At 37.4% G+C, this 19,621-nt stretch overlaps 1 protein-coding gene and 1 long non-coding RNA gene across 2 annotated transcripts in view; one reads left to right on the plus strand and one right to left on the minus strand.

Annotated features, from left to right (window-relative positions):
- Positions 1 to 19,621, minus strand: part of LOC6030935 (N-acetylgalactosamine kinase) — a 28,847-nt gene that overhangs the window by 2,194 nt on the left and 7,032 nt on the right.
- Positions 13,933 to 17,548, plus strand: LOC119769654. The gene is made up of 2 exons (XR_005278467.1): positions 13,933 to 14,106; positions 17,444 to 17,548. It is a non-coding gene; the product is annotated as an uncharacterized LOC119769654 (long non-coding RNA).

The raw sequence follows: 19,621 nt of genomic DNA on the forward strand, positions 1-19,621 counted from the left end.
AGTGGTGTTTCCCTTATCAACAGCATGTATGAATGCGCTGAAAAGATAAAACACCATGACTTCCAGAACAAGATCAGTTGCGAATAGGTAACAGTCATTGGCCACCAACGGCGCCCGCCATGTCAGTTTGTAGATCTCGATTTTAAGGGACGGGAATGTTAGTTAGCGCAGGTGGCTACTAGGGCAGCTGATTTACTCTGTGCTTACACCCCACAAGCGCCAGGAACCTGAAAATTGGTTAGTAGGATAGGGTGTTTGGTCAGGATTCATCATAGAAAATGATGATGCGACCCAAAATCATAGTGTTTGTTGAAAGGTATTATGTTTTAATCTCAAGGCAAGCAATCGGATGCTGCGGATGAGTCATTTCTCGATTATCGGCTGTTAACTTTTAATTGAAATGGATTTATCTTAGACAGCCGGCTGTGGAAAGATAGAACCAAAATTATTTGTAATTAAATGATGAAGGATTTAACAGTCTGACTTTTTAATTGAGATGTTTTTACGAGTTTTACATGATTCATGTTTAGTGGGGTACTGATTAACGAAGCGAACGACGATTTACGATGTTTATCGAGCTGAAATGGTATGATAAGGTTTTGTTGTTATTGCACACCGACGACGAATGCGAAAAAACCCTGCGACCCGACCGAAAGGCATCGCAAATCAGACTGACTCAATTGTCATCGATGACAACCAGAGCCAGCCGCACCTTTACACACATACACGCACGCGAGAAAAAAAAACGAAAAACACACCGACGACGAACGCGAAAAAAAACACGACCCGACGGAAAGGCATCGCAAATCAAACTGAGGAAATGAAGAGAAAGAAAAAAAACATAAAAAATAAAACCTAATCACATAAAACCAATCACCCCATGCACACAAAGAGCGACACAAAAGAGACGAAAATATTCACGAAAAAACAGGACTGCGCGTCCACCGAAGCACCGCACTTCTGATGGCATTATTCAATTATTATGCCCAATCACCCCATGCACACAAAGAGCGACACAAAAGAGACGAAAATTATCACGAAAAACAGGACTGCGCGTCCACCGAAGCACCGCACTTCTCAGTTAAATTAAGTTAAATTAAGTTAAATTAAGTTAAATTAAGTTAAATTAAGTTAAATTAAGTTAAATTAAGTTAAATTCCCTGGAGATGGAGCCACACGTTGCCGTCGTTTCAGGGCTATTTGCAAAGATGGTTTCCGATGTTGATATATATCACACATTTATTTTATATTTATATACTTGTGTTGATAGAAATCACAACTATTGTACTATGTAAAATTGCAAGATATTGATTTTTTTCATTTGCATCTCAATATTCTTGTTTGTAAAATCTGCTTTGAACAGGTTTTAATCTTTTTGATACGTCGTTAGCTTAGGTAGAAATTCATAAAGCACAGCAACGCTTACACAAAACAGTAAGAGAGGCCTCTTCTAGGCATTGTGATTTTTCGTTTTTTCAAAGTGGGTGTAAGGTTAGGATTTGGTATTTTGATAAATTAGTTTTGTTGCAAGGCACTCAGAATAGTTAGTATTTTTTGTAACTTTAGGTTGTTTAATAGTTCCAGACTCCATCTGTGTGTAAGCGAGTTAAGTAATGCTTTCAGAATCTCTGATTTCAATTTATGTGGTATGCTAACCATTCGGAATAGTCAAAAAAATCCATAGAGTCTCGATCAATCAGTAATGAAATGATATCGGACAAAATTCGTTAATCTGTTGAACTAACGGTTTTCGGATTATGGTTGTATCGACCATTGTTGCGAATCGAGGATCTACTGGAGTTTTGACGATCAAATGGAGCCTAACATTTCAGAAAAGAAAAGAATTTTATTTCGTGTTTCATCCTGGTTGGCTTACCCACAAGCAGAAGAAAATCAGTTCAATTAGTTGGGTGGTGACGTGCGGTCAATTATGTGGCATTGTGTGTGAAAAGAAAAGAATTTTATTTCGTGTTTCATCCTGGTTGGCTTACCCACAAGCAGAAGAAAATCAGTTCAATTAGTTGGGTGGTGACGCGCGGTCAATTATGTGGCATTATGTGTGAAAAGAAAAGAATTTTATTTCGTGTTTCATCCTGGTTGGCTTACCCACAAGCAGAAGAAAATCAGTTCAATTAGTTGGGTGGTGACGCGCGGTCAATTATGTGGCATTGTGTGTGAAAAGAAAAGAATTTTATTTCGTGTTTCATCCTGGTTGGCTTGCCCACAGGCAGAAGAAAATCAGTTCAATTAGTTGGGTGGTGACGCGCGGTCAATTATGTGGCATTGTGTGTGAAAAGAAAAGAATTTTATTTCGTGTTTCATCCTGGTTGGCTTGCCCACAGGCAGAAGAAAATCAGTTCAATTAGTTGGGTGGTGACGCGCGGTCAATTATGTGGCATTGTGTGTGAAAAGAAAAGAATTTTATTTCGTGTTTCATCCTGGTTGGCTTACCCACAAGCAGAAGAAAATCAGTTCAATTAGTTGGGTGGTGACGCGCGGTCAATTATGTGGCATTGTGTGTGAAAAGAAAAGAATTTTATTTCGTGTTTCATCCTGGTTGGCTTGCCCACAGGCAGAAGAAAATCAGTTCAATTAGTTGGGGTGTGACGCGCGGTCAATTATGTGGCATTGTGTGTGAAAAGAAAAGAATTTTATTTCGTGTTTCATCCTGGTTGGCTTACCCACAAGCAGAAGAAAATCAGTTCAATTTGTTGGGTGGTGACGCGCGGTCAATTATGTGGCATTGTGTGTGAAAAGAAAAGAATTTTATTTCGTGTTTCATCCTGGTTGGCTTACCCACAAGCAGAAGAAAATCAGTTCAATTAGTTGGGTGGTGACGCGCGGTCAATTATGTGGCATTGTGTGTGAAAAGAAAAGAATTTTATTTCGTGTTTCATCCTGGTTGGCTTACCCACAAGCAGAAGAAAATCAGTTCAATTAGTTGGGTGGTGACGCGCGGTCAATTATGTGGCATTGTGTGTGAAAAGAAAAGAATTTTATTTCGTGTTTCATCCTGGTTGGCTTACCCACAAGCAGAAGAAAATCAGTTCAATTAGTTGGGTGGTGACGCGCGGTCAATTATGTGGCATTGTGTGTGAAAAGAAAAGAATTTTATTTCGTGTTTCATCCTGGTTGGCTTACCCACAAGCAGAAGAAAATCAGTTCAATTAGTTGGGTGGTGACGCGCGGTCAATTATGTGGCATTGTGTGTGAAAAGAAAAGAATTTTATTTCGTGTTTCATCCTGGTTGGCTTACCCACAAGCAGAAGAAAATCAGTTCAATTAGTTGGGTGGTGACGCGCGGTCAATTATGTGGCATTGTGTGTGAAAAGAAAAGAATTTTATTTCGTGTTTCATCCTGGTTGGCTTGCCCACAAGCAGAAGAAAATCAGTTCAATTTGTCGGGTGGTGACGCACGGTCAATTATGTGGCATTATGTGGCATTGTGTGTGAAAAGAAAAGAATTTTATTTCGTGTTTCATCCTGATTGGCTTGCTCAAGTCCTTCCTACATCATCGTTGATCGGAAGGCACGACGTCGTGTGAAATGTTGCATTAAAATAAGTTTAAGTGTTACTGTAAATGACTGTAAAAAAGTCCTTCCTATATCATCAATGTCGTCTGGGTAATCGCGATGAAAAATTACATTTATTCAGTATTGAAATACCTGTGCGCGAGTGTTTTGGTGTGCTAATTAGAAAGACCTTCCCATAGCATCGTTGCTCAGAAGGCTCGCCGACGGGTTTGTTATGAAAGTCCTCCCCATAGCATCGTAGCTCGGGAGGCATCGAAAAGCCAATACCTTATCCTACTAACCCAAAAAAAATAATCACGTGATGCTTGAAGGAGATGCTGTGGATTCAACGGTCTCAAGCGGTATCAACAAGTATATAGCGAAAAACTATGTGCTTGATGAGTCTGCAACTTCAACTATCGGACTAACATTCCTCCCTTTTGTTGAACTGCAGGCTTCTTGGGAGGGCGCCGGTATTGACTAATAAAGTCGGGGTCTTCAGGGGTTAAACAGTGAACGGATGGTTGGCTCCCACTGATCATTTTTGATTCATTGTTTAACTTCAGCTGATCTGTCAATAACGGAGTAGCAGCTCATTGGCAGTCAACCATGCTCATGCTCATGCTCATGCTCATGCTCAAATGGAGCCTAACATTTCAAAGGGACACATGGTTTTTGTGAACAGGGATGCATCTCTCTCACTCAAATGACAGTTTACATAATGTATGATAGGGATACACTCTTGTTTGCAGAGCTTCTGTGCCCTAATGAAATGGAAGGCACGAAATCCGTAATAACAGTTCAATCACAGACAACAGACGTAGCGGCTAGAACAAAATAATTTGAAAATCGTGTGTAAAAACATGGCTGCCGCATCCTGCTAATCTACTAGCGCCATCTGTTAGCCTATTGCCACTCTCTAAAGCAGCCATGATGGTTTTCTGAGAAGGTGTGTTTGAAAATGCATCACCCAGAAATATAAAAAAATATATTATTTCAATTTTTCGAAAAAAAATAATAAAAAGTTGAAGATTATGTTTAAATGCTATAGTAAATCTACTTTAATTATTAATTAACACGACTTACAAGCACGTGGATGTTTTTTTTCATTTAATTATCGATATTAAAAAAATAGTCTAGTCTGATGCTTTTTTAAACACAGCAACCAAGGCCGCGCTTGAGGCTGTCAAATTCTTGCTGGTTGTGTTGATAAACAAAACCAATAGAGGTGAGCGAAAAGGAGTAGGAGACCCGGTGGAAATCGGGAGGGATGAGCAAGCGTTTCTTGGAGGATAAAAGATCCGGAACCAGAAACGAAACAATCCGGAACAAGAGCTACTATCACGGCCAACCCCGTAAACGCTTTGGCCCCAAACGACCGCATTCCGAAGATTATCTCTGGAACCGACAAACCAGCTACCACGATCATTTCAACGCTCACCTCCAAGACATCAACCTCTTCAACGCCCTCGAAACCCACCCCACCTTCAAGTGCCGCCACTTCCAGCGAACCCTCGTCGCCATACCAAAGGCCTCTCCCCGGCGCGTCAGATTCCCCCACCGGATTTCTAGCGAGTGATTTTACTGAAATCGGCTGAAATCAACTTTTCATCCAGAACAAACGATTACAAACGTTGAAAACCAACAAAATGAAAAATGACAGTAGGCGGAAAGCGATATTTTGACAGCGGGCAATGTGTCAGGGAAAAGCGACTACAGCGCCACAAACGGATTGCCACAACTAAAAAATCTGTAGCAATGATTTACACAAGGGAAGAATCGAGCCCAAACGTCTGTTGTCTGTGGTTCAATGGAGCGCGTCTGCATTTGTGGACAGACAGTCTATCCCTTTCGCTCAAGTGACAGTTCACGTCAAGTAAGAGGGGGATAGACTGCTTGTTTACAAATGCAGATTCGCCCTATTGAACTGTTACTACGGAAATAGTCGTCTTAACAACGAGTGTTCAACTTGTAAAGTATGAACTGTTCAGTTATGTTTATTGGGTTAAAAACAAGGTAAAGGAATGTTTGGAATGTGGGAGTTTGAGATTCAAGTTTCTTTCAGAAAGTTTAGTTTAGGTTGTTGATAAATGTTTGGTTTGGTCGAAGTGTACTATTTCGAAGTGTACTATTTCATTTGCACATCTGCTTCTAGTTGTAATGTACGATAAGACTACTGACAGACGCGACAGGACGGGGCCCAGAAAAAAATGCATCAAGATTTATATTCCATTTCCTTTAAATTTGAAATACATCATAGGTGTCTTTTGTATAAATCTCCGATTATTTACATTTTCTTATTTAATTAACTAATAATTCAATTTCTTCCGGGCCTTTTTACTTTGAATCATAATTTCAGATTTCCTTTATTCAGTGTTAAACTTAGATTAACGTAACTGCTTAAGTCATCCAAGTTCTTACTACTCACACCTACACTAATTTTCTTTCACCTTCCCCTCCTGATCCTCTATATCTTCCGGTGGTGTTCATTTGGTATGCAATACTAGTTCGGCCACTACCCTATTTTCCACAAGAAACCGGACTTGGACTGACTTGAGGCCGCGTCCCCCACCTTGCTCCGTAAAACGAAAACGAAAACGAATTAAGTTAAATTAAGTTAAATTGGGTTAAATTAAGTTAAATTAAGTTAAATTAAGTTAAATTAAGCATAGCATAGCATAGCATAGCATTGGTGTCTACCCGTAGCTGCTACTTCGTTACTGACCAGGACCCCCAAACATTGCTCCGTGGACCACAGATGAAAAGTAGGAACCAATCATCACCCCTTCGCAATTTTCAAAGGTCCTTATCGTGCTGATCAATACCGACGCCGGCCACGACCAGTGGTAAGACACGGGGAAGTGGATGGGAATGTTAGCCGATACTTGAGTGATGGGACCGCCAAATCGACTGCGTCTCCGACAAAGTATCACATGAGTTTTGAGGGGTTAGTAAGATGGGTATGAGGTCAGGATTCACTGTGGTAGGTGATGCGACCATGAGCAATTTGTTTATCGGTTGAAATTTTAAAAATCTTAGGCAGCCGGCTGCGGAAAGATACCTATCTAGGGATTTAAATATAGTATTGATTCGACCGCGATTCTCCAGAAATTCTCCGTCGGCGTGCCTTCCGATCAACGGTGATGTAGGAAGGGCTTCATTCATTAAAATTATTTTATATCATAAGCCTTAAAACATATCCGTCGACGTGCCTTCCGATCCTCGATGATATGGAAAGGACTTAATCCAGCAATACGACTTGCTTGTCTCAAAAAACAAAAATCGGATCGTTTCTATCGAAAACTATATAAAGAGAACAAACATAAAATTCATCGGCCAACGAACGCGCGAACAAAAATAAATGAAAAAAACCCGATTTAATCCCACCTGGGGTGAGATAGAGCCTTTCTTACAAAAGGAAGTTAACGGCAGTTGATTTTTTTTTCAAGGAAATAGCAAAATAAAGAATGGTCCATTCATAATACAATTCGAAACTCAACCATATTTTTTCATATAACTGAAAAGCGCTGGTTTTTGCCCCATTTGCCATGGCCGGTTGTAAGCTGTGCTCGCACACAAGCATTTTCGATTTTTTAAATCAGAACACATTGTTTTTGAGACAGAGAATTAGCTCACAATTTGCGATGTTCGTAATGTTTTCTGCATATCGCTAAATTGTTCGTATTCTCTGCAAAAAACACTTTTCAAAATATTAAAAATTAACGAGAAAACAAAATAATTCCGTCTTGCTCCAATGCGTTAAAGTGGTTACAAAATGACTGGCAGAAAGTGTTTCAACACCCGAGAATTTGCCGTGTTGTAAACAACGATGTAACGGTAAAGCCGCATAAATGTTCTTGAAAGCTTTGAAACGCCTACTGTAATTCACTAAACTGTCATTTAGGCGTTAGGCAAAATTGTGAGCTTTCAATAGGCAAGCCAGAAAATTATGTAGTATGCATTTAGGCGTTTTTGGGATTGGGAAGCATACAACGACTGAGCGCTCGGAGGGACTTCACTACGACAAACGCAAACGTACCGAATAAACCACCTTGGTGCGCTGGTACGATGAACAAAAATACTAATACACAAAAAGGCTAGTACCGAAGCAAGAAAATCAAACCCGCGATGTGCGTTGTCACTGGCACATGGGAAGCTTGGACGCTTCCCAGAAATTCGTTCGCTTAGAGTTCGATCAGAGAATGAGCAAAACAAAAAAGAAAGGCAAAAGAATGAGCATGAGGCTTCAGAACGGATAGCTGCTTGCGTCTAGTTTGCGTTCACTGAAGCTTAGCATAGAAAATAATGATAGGCGATGTGTGATGAACGAGCAATCGATAAAGCAACTTGCACTAAAAGGGGGTAATCTAGTATCAAAACTCTATACGCGCCAGCATCACGCGCCAGCATTGCTCGCGTCTGCATGTGAAGCTCAACTTGACAACTTGTCGACGAGGCGACGAAAATCGATCGTCCATGATTTTTTGCAGATTTTTCGAATGAATATTTCTCGAGAAATGATTTGGGAACGAAGCTTGATTTGGCGTCGGAGCCAAAAGCAAACACTATACCTTTCTTTAGTAAGAAAGGCAAAAATGGAAATTTTCTAAAATCTGAACGGTAAATCCGAATGAGGTCAAATTTGTTTCAGAACATCGAGTATGGTCTAGATGATGATGTGGAGAAAAAATTAGATAAAATGCCAAAGGAATAGTTTTGGCATTTGGTGAAAATTGGCTTTTACCTTTTTTAGGGGGTTTTCCCCCTCACAGTGAATTAGTCCACAAGCAGTAAATCAAGAACCACATTACCGACATGGATGAAAATTTGGGAGGATGTAGAGCTGGAAAAATGCAATTTTTTGGACAAATAAATGATTTCAATACTTCAATTTTCGACCGAATTTTCATTTGAAAACCGCCTGATTTGGTGAAAACACACTCCGAGTCCCCATAAAAAATGGTTAAATTCAAATTTGGTATGGAACTGGTTCAGGTTCAGCACATCCCCTTTCAAATGCGCCCAAGAGAGCTTAAATCCATAATGTGGGCTCTGAGAAACCCCCTACCACAAAATTGAGCACTTTTTTACCACACACGGACGTCACGCGTTCTCTACAGTAAATTAAGCGCCAAAATTCGGATATTGCAGGTAGACCAATTCTGTCATTGTCAATCGATCGGGCGTCGAAAATCGATCGTCCATGATTTTTTGCAGATTTTTCGAATGAATATTTCTCGAGAAATGATTTGGGAACGAAGCTTGATTTGGCGTCGGAGCCAAAAGCAAACACTATACCTTTCTTTAGTAAGAAAGGCAAAAATGGAAATTTTCTAAAATCTGAACGGTAAATCCAAATGAGGTCAAATTTGTTTCAGAACATCGAGTATGGTCTAGATGATGATGTGGAGAAAAAATAGATAAAATGCCAAAGGAATAGTTTTGGCATTTGGTGAAAATTGGCTTTTACCTTTTTAGGGTTTTCCCCTCACAGTGAATTAGTCCACAAGCTGTAAATCAAGAACCACATTACCGACATGGATGAAAATTTGGGAGGATGTAGGGCTGGAAAAATGCAATTTTTTGGACAAATAAATGATTTCAATACTTCAATTTTCGACCGAATTTTCATTTGAAAACCGCCTGATTTGGTGAAAACACACTCCGAGTCCCCATAAAAAATGGATAAATTCAAATTTGGTATGGAACTGGTTCAGGTTCAGCACATCCCCTTTCAAATGCGCCCAAGAGAGCTTAAATCCATAATGTGGGCTCTGAGAAACCCCTACCACAAAATTGAGCACTTTTTACCACACACGGACGTCACGCGTTCTCTACAGTAAATTAAGCGCCAAAATTCGGATATTGCAGGTAGACCAATTCTGTCATTGTCAATCGATCGGGCGTCGAAAATCGATCGTCCATGATTTTTGCAGATTTTTCGAATGAATATTTCTCGAGAAATGATTTGGGAACGAAGCTTGATTTGGCGTCGGAGCCAAAAGCAAACACTATACCTTTCTTTAGTAAGAAAGGCAAAAATGGAAATTTTCTAAAATCTGAACGGTAAATCCGAATGAGGTCAAATTTGTTTCAGAACATCGAGTATGGTCTAGATGATGATGTGGAGAAAAAAAATTAGATAAAAAGCCAAAGGAATAGTTTTGGCATTTGGTGAAAATTGGCTTTTACCTTTTTTAGGGGTTTTTCCCCCTCACAGTGAATTAGTCCACAAGCTGTAAATCAAGAACCACATTACCGACATGGATGAAAATTTGGGAGGATGTAGGGCTGGAAAAATGCAATTTTTTGGACAAATAAATGATTTCAATACTTCAATTTTCGACCGAATTTTCATTTGAAAACCGCCTGATTTGGTGAAAACACACTCCGAGTCCCCATAAAAAATGGATAAATTCAAATTTGGTATGGAACTGGTTCAGGTTCAGCACATCCCCTTTCAAATGCGCCCAAGAGAGCTTAAATCCATAATGTGGGCTCTGAGAAACCCCCTACCACAAAATTGAGCACTTTTTTACCACACACGGACGTCACGCGTTCTCTACAGTAAATTAAGCGCCAAAATTCGGATATTGCAGGTAGACCAATTCTGTCATTGTCAATCGATCGTCCATGATTTTTTGCAGATTTTTCGAATGAATATTTCTCGAGAAATGATTTGGGAACGAAGCTTGATTTGGCGTCGGAGCCAAAAGTAAACACTATACCTTTCTTTAGTGAGAAAGGCAAAAATGGAAATTTTCTAAAATCTGAACGGTAAATCCAAATGAGGTCAAATTTGTTTCAGAACATCGAGTATGGTCTAGATGATGATGTGGAGAAAAAAAAAAATAGATAAAATGCCAAAGGAATAGTTTTGGCATTTGGTGAAAATTGGCTTTTACCTTTTTTAGGGTTTTCCCCCTCACAGTGAATTAGTCCACAAGCTGTAAATCAAGAACCACATTACCGACATGGATGAAAATTTGGGAGGATGTAGGGCTGGAAAAATGCAATTTTTTGGACAAATAAATGATTTCAATACTTCAATTTTCGACCGAATTTTCATTTGAAAACCGCCTGATTTGGTGAAAACACACTCCGAGTCCCCATAAAAAATGGTTAAATTCAAATTTGGTATGGAACTGGTTCAGGTTCAGCACATCCCCTTTCAAATGCGCCCAAGAGAGCTTAAATCCATAATGTGGGCTCTGAGAAACCCCTACCACAAAATTGAGCACTTTTTTACCACACACGGACGTCACGCGTTCTCTACAGTAAATTAAGCGCCAAAATTCGGATATTGCAGGTAGACCAATTCTGTCATTGTCAATCGATTGGGCGTCGAAAATCGATCGTCCATGATTTTTTGCAGACTTTTCGAATGAATATTTCTCGAGAAATGATTTGGGAACGAAGCTTGATTTGGCGTCGGAGCCAAAAGCAAACACTATACCTTTCTTTAGTAAGAAAGGCAAAAATGGAAATTTTCTAAAATCTGAACGGTAAATCCGAATGAGGTCAAATTTGTTTCAGAACATCGAGTATGGTCTAGATGATGATGTGGAGAAAAAAAATTAGATAAAATGCCAAAGGAATAGTTTTGGCATTTGGTGAAAATTGGCTTTTACCTTTTTTAGGGGGTTTTCCCCCTCACAGTGAATTAGTCCACAAGTAGTAAATCAAGAACCACATTACCGACATGGATGAAAATTTGGGAGGATGTAGAGCTGGAAAAATGCAATTTTTTGGACAAATAAATGATTTCAATACTTCAATTTTCGACCGAATTTTCATTTGAAAACCGCCTGATTTGGTGAAAACACACTCCGAGTCCCCATAAAAAATGGTTAAATTCAAATTTGGTATGGAACTGGTTCAGGTTCAGCACATCCCCTTTCAAATGCGCCCAAGAGAGCTTAAATCCATAATGTGGGCTCTGAGAAACCCCCTACAAAATTGAGCACTTTTTACCACACACGGACGTCACGCGTTCTCTACAGTAAATTAAGCGCCAAAATTCGGATATTGCAGGTAGACCAATTCTGTCATTGTCAATCGATCGGGCGTCGAAAATCGATCGTCCATGATTTTTGCAGATTTTTCGAATGAATATTTCTCGAGAAATGATTTGGGAACGAAGCTTGATTTGGCGTCGGAGCCAAAAGCAAACACTATACCTTTCTTTAGTAAGAAAGGCAAAAATGGAAATTTTCTAAAATCTGAACGGTAAATCCAAATGAGGTCAAATTTGTTTCAGAACATCGAGTATGGTCTAGATGATGATGTGGAGAAAAAATAGATAAAATGCCAAAGGAATAGTTTTGGCATTTGGTGAAAATTGGCTTTTACCTTTTTTAGGGGTTTTTCCCCCTCACAGTGAATTAGTCCACAAGCTGTAAATCAAGAACCACATTACCGACATGGATGAAAATTTGGGAGGATGTAGGGCTGGAAAAATGCAATTTTTTGGACAAATAAATGATTTCAATACTTCAATTTTCGACCGAATTTTCATTTGAAAACCGCCTGATTTGGTGAAAACACACTCCGAGTCCCCATAAAAATGGATAAATTCAAATTTGGTATGGAACTGGTTCAGGTTCAGCACATCCCCTTTCAAATGCGCCCAAGAGAGCTTAAATCCATAATGTGGGCTCTGAGAAACCCCTACCACAAAATTGAGCACTTTTTACCACACACGGACGTCACGCGTTCTCTACAGTAAATTAAGCGCCAAAATTCGGATATTGCAGGTAGACCAATTCTGTCATTGTCAATCGATCGGGCGTCGAAAATCGATCGTCCATGATTTTTGCAGATTTTTCGAATGAATATTTCTCGAGAAATGATTTGGGAACGAAGCTTGATTTGGCGTCGGAGCCAAAAGCAAACACTATACCTTTCTTTAGTAAGAAAGGCAAAATGGAAATTTTCTAAAATCTGAACGGTAAATCCGAATGAGGTCAAATTTGTTTCAGAACATCGAGTATGGTCTAGATGATGATGTGGAGAAAAAAATAGATAAAATGCCAAAGGAATAGTTTTGGCATTTGGTGAAAATTGGCTTTTACCTTTTTTAGGGGTTTTTCCCCCTCACAGTGAATTAGTCCACAAGCTGTAAATCAAGAACCACATTACCGACATGGATGAAAATTTGGGAGGATGTAGGGCTGGAAAAATGCAATTTTTTGGACAAATAAATGATTTCAATACTTCAATTTTCGACCGAATTTTCATTTGAAAACCGCCTGATTTGGTGAAAACACACCGAGTCCCCATAAAAATGGATAAATTCAAATTTGGTATGGAACTGGTTCAGGTTCAGCACATCCCCTTTCAAATGCGCCCAAGAGAGCTTAAATCCATAATGTGGGCTCTGAGAAACCCCTACCACAAAATTGAGCACTTTTTACCACACACGGACGTCACGCGTTCTCTACAGTAAATTAAGCGCCAAAATTCGGATATTGCAGGTAGACCAATTCTGTCATTGTCAATCGATCGGGCGTCGAAAATCGATCGTCCATGATTTTTGCAGATTTTTCGAATGAATATTTCTCGAGAAATGATTTGGGAACGAAGCTTGATTTGGCGTCGGAGCCAAAAGCAAACACTATACCTTTCTTTAGTAAGAAAGGCAAAAATGGAAATTTTCTAAAATCTGAACGGTAAATCCAAATGAGGTCAAATTTGTTTCAGAACATCGAGTATGGTCTAGATGATGATGTGGAGAAAAAAAAATAGATAAAATGCCAAAGGAATAGTTTTGGCATTTGGTGAAAATTGGCTTTTACCTTTTTTAGGGGTTTTTCCCCCTCACAGTGAATTAGTCCACAAGCTGTAAATCAAGAACCACATTACCGACATGGATGAAAATTTGGGAGGATGTAGGGCTGGAAAAATGCAATTTTTTGGACAAATAAATGATTTCAATACTTCAATTTTCGACCGAATTTTCATTTGAAAACCGCCTGATTTGGTGAAAACACACTCCGAGTCCCCATAAAAAATGGATAAATTCAAATTTGGTATGGAACTGGTTCAGGTTCAGCACATCCCCTTTCAAATGCGCCCAAGAGAGCTTAAATCCATAATGTGGGCTCTGAGAAACCCCCTCCCTGTTTGAAAAATGTCGCACGTCGTACGAGTTGTCGCACGGTTTTGATTTTACCGTTTCGATATCGATTGGTCGAAAGGACGACAAACGTGCGACAAACACTCGACATGCTCGACATTGTTTTTTCCATCGATTTACCTTCAATTCGACGTCGATTATCGTCGACGCAAACAGTTTGACAGTTCTCTTCAGTTGATCTTGATCGGACTTGATCAAATCAGAAAAACAATATTGTTGTAAAGGTTCGTGAGGATTTTGGCTGGTTGATTGGTGAGTTGTGTTCCTTTTTTTGCTGGAAAGTTCCGGCCGGAGTGGGCGAGCGGCTAAATCATAACATTATGTTCCAGATTTCCTGATTTGAAATCAGGACGCCTTCGCGACGTTGGAAGAGAACGTGAAACATCGTTAACCCGGCGTATCATGCCGGAAGATGGGACGGGAAGGAACCGGTCTGCGATCGAAAGCGGATTGGGGTGAGTCGTGTTTTTTTAAACGGTGGAGGTGTGCCGGGAGGAAAAAAGAGGACGATGGAAATGTGCGTGGGGGAGGACAGGAGGGGGGGGGGATCAAAACCTAATGCAATCACAATAAAATAATAAAAAAAATAATTTTTGAATTCTACAATTCTACGAGCCAAAACTTTTTTTAAATCTCAAACACAAAAATTCTGAAATTATTTACTTCTGAAATTCTTGAATACTAGAATTTCAGAAGTACAATAATAAAGTAAAAATTATAAAACTCTAAAATTCTGAAACATGAAGTTTGTGGGAGTAGCGAACAGCTCTAATTCTCCATACAAACTTTGGAACCCATTCGGCTCTTTCCAAATATTTTTGAAATTTTTGAAAAATACAAAGTAAACATGTTTTTGGGGTCCCCTTGAGTTGAGCCTGCGCAGAAACTTTGTTGGTCGGTGTAATTTATGAAATCATAAAATTATAAATAAATAATTAAATTATTAAATAATTTAATTAATTAATTATTAAACTATTGCAGGCCAAGTGCGAATGATGCTGATGATACCTCTTCAGTTGACGCTCAGGTGAGGAACATCCCGGAAGGAGCGACACTGACTACGTCCGTAGTCCTGTTAGATCATTCTTGATCAAGACAGTATAGCTCTGGTTCCTTGCAAGTGTCCTATTTTCTTACCTCCACGTTGGCTTGGTTTTCATGATGACCTAGCTGGTGGCCTGTGGAAACGGCTCGTAAACCTTTGACCACCGCGGGTCAGACTCGAGACGGCTATAAGAAAGGGGCGCGACAATGTGGGACAGGGAAGTAATTTGTGATTGTAGACGGTATTGTTTTGATTCGCAGTATGTTGAGTCAACTGCTGTGGATGTACCTGAAACATCGCACAACGGGGTTTCTCTTCTTTTCGTTTTTATCTACCATTAGAGAGCCTGGAGCTTGTTAGAGAACGGACATCTCGAGCCTGAGATGCCAGTCGAGGCACGGGAGCTGACAAACGTATGGTGCCTATCGAGCAAAATCCTTTGTGACGGTTCTCGTGCTTCGATTGGTGCTTTTGATTTGAGATGTCCGTTCTCGAATAAGCTCCAGGTTCTCTATCTACCATCTATATTCTGTTTATTTTGTTTCACTGATTCTCTAACACGCCTTATGTTTATTATCGTCCATTTGCTTTCGATTTTCGATTTTTCTTTCATGATTCTCTTATTTCTCAACGCTTTTCTACTATATTTACTAATTGATGCTGCTGTAACAAACTGTCTGTTTTCCCTTAATTTGGCAGCGATGTCAATTTTGTTTATCTTTATTTATCTATTTGAATAATTGTTCATCTGCCCTATAAATTTCCCTTATACAATCTAAGCTTGTTTGTTGACTCTATTTATTAACTATTGTTAATTTCTTTATCTACTTCATAAATTATTATCTTTCTTTTACTATTGATTCTTCAAATAGTATATTTCTTTCATTGTCCATTGTTTTCAATCTTCACCCTTTTCTTCAAACAAATGAGGTTCGAGCCCTTACTCAAATTTTGAAATGATTATAGAATTAACACAAATATTACTATTGTACTTTTGAAAAACTTGTATAAAATGCTTAGGACCAAAAATTGTAACAAAACACCGCGACAAAAGAAATAGCAACATATAAACACGACTCAACTCTAGGAATGATTTCAGCAGAAAACAATACACAGTAAAATAACAACTAGTTTTTGAATTCAAACTAAAAATAAAACAGTTTTTGCTTTAATGAAAGTTGATAGGCACACTTTAAATGGTTAGGCGCTTATACTTACATCAAACCCTACGTAATGTACCACCCCCGGCCGAGTTAAAATGCGTAACCGGAAAGAAGGTGTGCATGCCTGGCACGAACACTCAAAGCGTGTTCTAGCGTGCTGCTCGTACTGACTCAGAGCAAGGGTGAGATGTAGGTGTAAGGGCAGTGCGTGTTCGTCGGGAACCTAGTGCATAAGATCGGTCAAGGCCCGTTCTTACACTGAAAATTGCGAATTGCGAATTAATTATTAAACTATTAAATTATCAAATTATTGAATTATTAAATTATTAAATTATTAAATTATTAAATGATTAAATTATTAAATTATTAAATTATTAAATTATTAAATTTTCAAATTATTAAATTATTAAATTATTAAATTATTAAATTATTAAATTATTAAATTATTAAATTATTAAATTATTAAATTATTAAATTATTAAATTATTAAATTATTAAATTATTAAATTATTAAATTATTAAATTATTAAATTATTAAATTATAAAATTATAAAATTATAAAATTATAAAATTATTAAATTATTAAATTATTACATTATTAAATTATTAAATTATTAAATTATTAAATTATTTAATTATTTAATTATTTAATTATTTAATTATTAAATTATTAAATTATTAAACTATTAAATTATTAAATTATTAAATTATTAAATTATTAAATTATTAAATTATTAAATTATTAAATTATTAAATTATTAAATTATTAAATTATTAAATTATTAAATTATTAAATTATTAAATTATTAAATTATTAAATTATTAATTTATTAAATTATTGAATTATTAAATTATTAAATTATTAAATTATTAAATTATTAAATTATTAAATTATTAAATTATTAAATTATTAAATTATTAAATTATTAACTTATTAAATTATTAAATTATTAAATTATTAAATTATTAAATTATTAAATTATTAAATTATTAAATTATTAAATTATTAAATTATTAAATTATTAAATTATTAAATTATTAAATTATTAAATTATTAAATTATTAAATTATTAAATTATTAAATTATTAAATTATTAAATTATTAAATTATTAAATTATTAAATTATTAAATTATTAAATTATTAAATTATTAAATTATTGAATCGAAAATTTGAAAAACACAAAATTATTAGCTACAATTCTTAAATTAAGAATAAGAATTAATTATGTTTTGAAATTCTTAATTTTTAAAATTCTTAACTTCTAGAAATTTTAAATAATTTGAATATTTTCGCCAGGTATCAAATAGGAGAAATTCTCGTATGTTTAGCAAAATAAGCACTCGCTCCTGACTCCGTCCAATTTACTTATTTTAACTATTCAAACAACTAATTTTCAAAACTTTTGATAGAAACTTGCTTGCTCACTTCTTATTGGCCGATTTATTATTTGATTTCAGTTGAAAACGCTTTTTATGAGCTGTAATTGAATGTCAAAGTGCTGATATGGCAACATTAAAGGCACGCTGGAATTAGATGCTGTTCCCCTAGTTACAGTATTTTTTTATTATTTAATTCATTTCAGATCTGTATCAAACAGTCTCCAAACAGGACAATGAAAGTGTTGGTGGTGTTTGATTTTTGGAGAATGTCAAAATCGCCATTATCAATACTAAGACCTGGAAAAAAATACAAACTTGCGGCCGAGTACAACCTCTGAGTGAAAGCGATGGAGGTGAACGAACTACTCACGGGGTAGCACACGAATTCTACCGGATGCCATCATCAAGCAAAATTTGGAAAATTGTGACTGCAGTGATGGTGAATATTTGGAAAACAAAGTGCCAGGCCAGTGAAAACTAATAGATATCAATAAAAGTCAGCAAAACAACAAATAAAATGAATTTTATTTCGAAAATAACCTAAAAATTCCGAAATGACAGCACACGACAATAGCACGACATCCTAAATAACAAAACCGTGCGACGTCGGTCGAATGTCGTACGACAATGTCGAACAATTTCGATGATAGATCGCACGACAAATACGACATTTTGGTGCAAAAACGTATGACATTCGTGCGAATGTCGCACGACATTGTCGTGCGACGTCGTACGATTGCACGTACGACAAACGACGGACGTCGGACGGACTTTTCAGTCAGGGCTACCACAAAATTGAGCACTTTTTTACCACACACGGACGTCACGCGTTCTCTACAGTAAATTAAGCGCCAAAATTCGGATATTGCAGGTAGACCAATTCTGTCATTGTCAATCGATCGGGCGTCGAAAATCGATCGTCCATGATTTTTTGCAGATTTTTCGAATGAATATTTCTCGAGAAATGATTTGGGAACGAAGCTTGATTTGGCGTCGGAGCCAAAAGCAAACACTATACCTTTCTTTAGTAAGAAAGGCAAAAATGGAAATTTTCTAAAATCTGAACGGTAAATCCGAATGAGGTCAAATTTGTTTCAGAACATCGAGTATGGTCTAGATGATGATGTGGAGAAAAAAAAATAGATAAAATGCCAAAGGAATAGTTTTGGCATTTGGTGAAAATTGGCTTTTACCTTTTTTAGGGGTTTTTCCCCCTCACAGTGAATTAGTCCACAAGCTGTAAATCAAGAACCACATTACCGACATGGATGAAAATTTGGGAGGATGTAGGGCTGGAAAAATGCAATTTTGGACAAATAAATGATTTCAATACTTCAATTTTCGACCGAATTTTCATTTGAAAACCGCCTGATTTGGTGAAAACACACTCCGAGTCCCCATAAAAATGGATAAATTCAAATTTGGTATGGAACTGGTTCAGGTTCAGCACATCCCCTTTCAAATGCGCCCAAGAGAGCTTAAATCCATAATGTGGGCTCTGAGAAACCCCTACCACAAAATTGAGCACTTTTTACCACACACGGACGTCACGCGTTCTCTACAGTAAATTAAGCGCCAAAATTCGGATATTGCAGGTAGACCAATTCTGTCATTGTCAATCGATCGGGCGTCGAAAATCGATCGTCCATGATTTTTGCAGATTTTTCGAATGAATATTTCTCGAGAAATGATTTGGGAACGAAGCTTGATTTGGCGTCGGAGCCAAAAGCAAACACTATACCTTTCTTTAGTAAGAAAGGCAAAAATGGAAATTTTCTAAAATCTGAACGGTAAATCCAAATGAGGTCAAATTTGTTTCAGAACATCGAGTATGGTCTAGATGATGATGTGGAGAAAAAATTAGATAAAATGCCAAAGGAATAGTTTTGGCATTTGGTGAAAATTGGCTTTTACCTTTTTTAGGGGTTTTTCCCCTCACAGTGAATTAGTCCACAAGCTGTAAATCAAGAACCACATTACCGACATGGATGAAAATTTGGGAGGATGTAGGGCTGGAAAAATGCAATTTTTTGGACAAATAAATGATTTCAATACTTCAATTTTCGACCGAATTTTCATTTGAAAACCGCCTGATTTGGTGAAAACACACTCCGAGTCCCCATAAAAAATGGATAAATTCAAATTTGGTATGGAACTGGTTCAGGTTCAGCACATCCCCTTTCAAATGCGCCCAAGAGAGCTTAAATCCATAATGTGGGCTCTGAGAAACCCCTACCACAAAATTGAGCACTTTTTACCACACACGGACGTCACGCGTTCTCTACAGTAAATTAAGCGCCAAAATTCGGATATTGCAGGTAGACCAATTCTGTCATTGTCAATCGATCGGGCGTCGAAAATCGATCGTCCATGATTTTTGC

The sequence above is a fragment of the Culex quinquefasciatus genome, chromosome 3 (assembly GCF_015732765.1).
Source record: "Culex quinquefasciatus strain JHB chromosome 3, VPISU_Cqui_1.0_pri_paternal, whole genome shotgun sequence".
NCBI classification, from domain to species: Eukaryota; Metazoa; Arthropoda; class Insecta; order Diptera; family Culicidae; genus Culex; species Culex quinquefasciatus.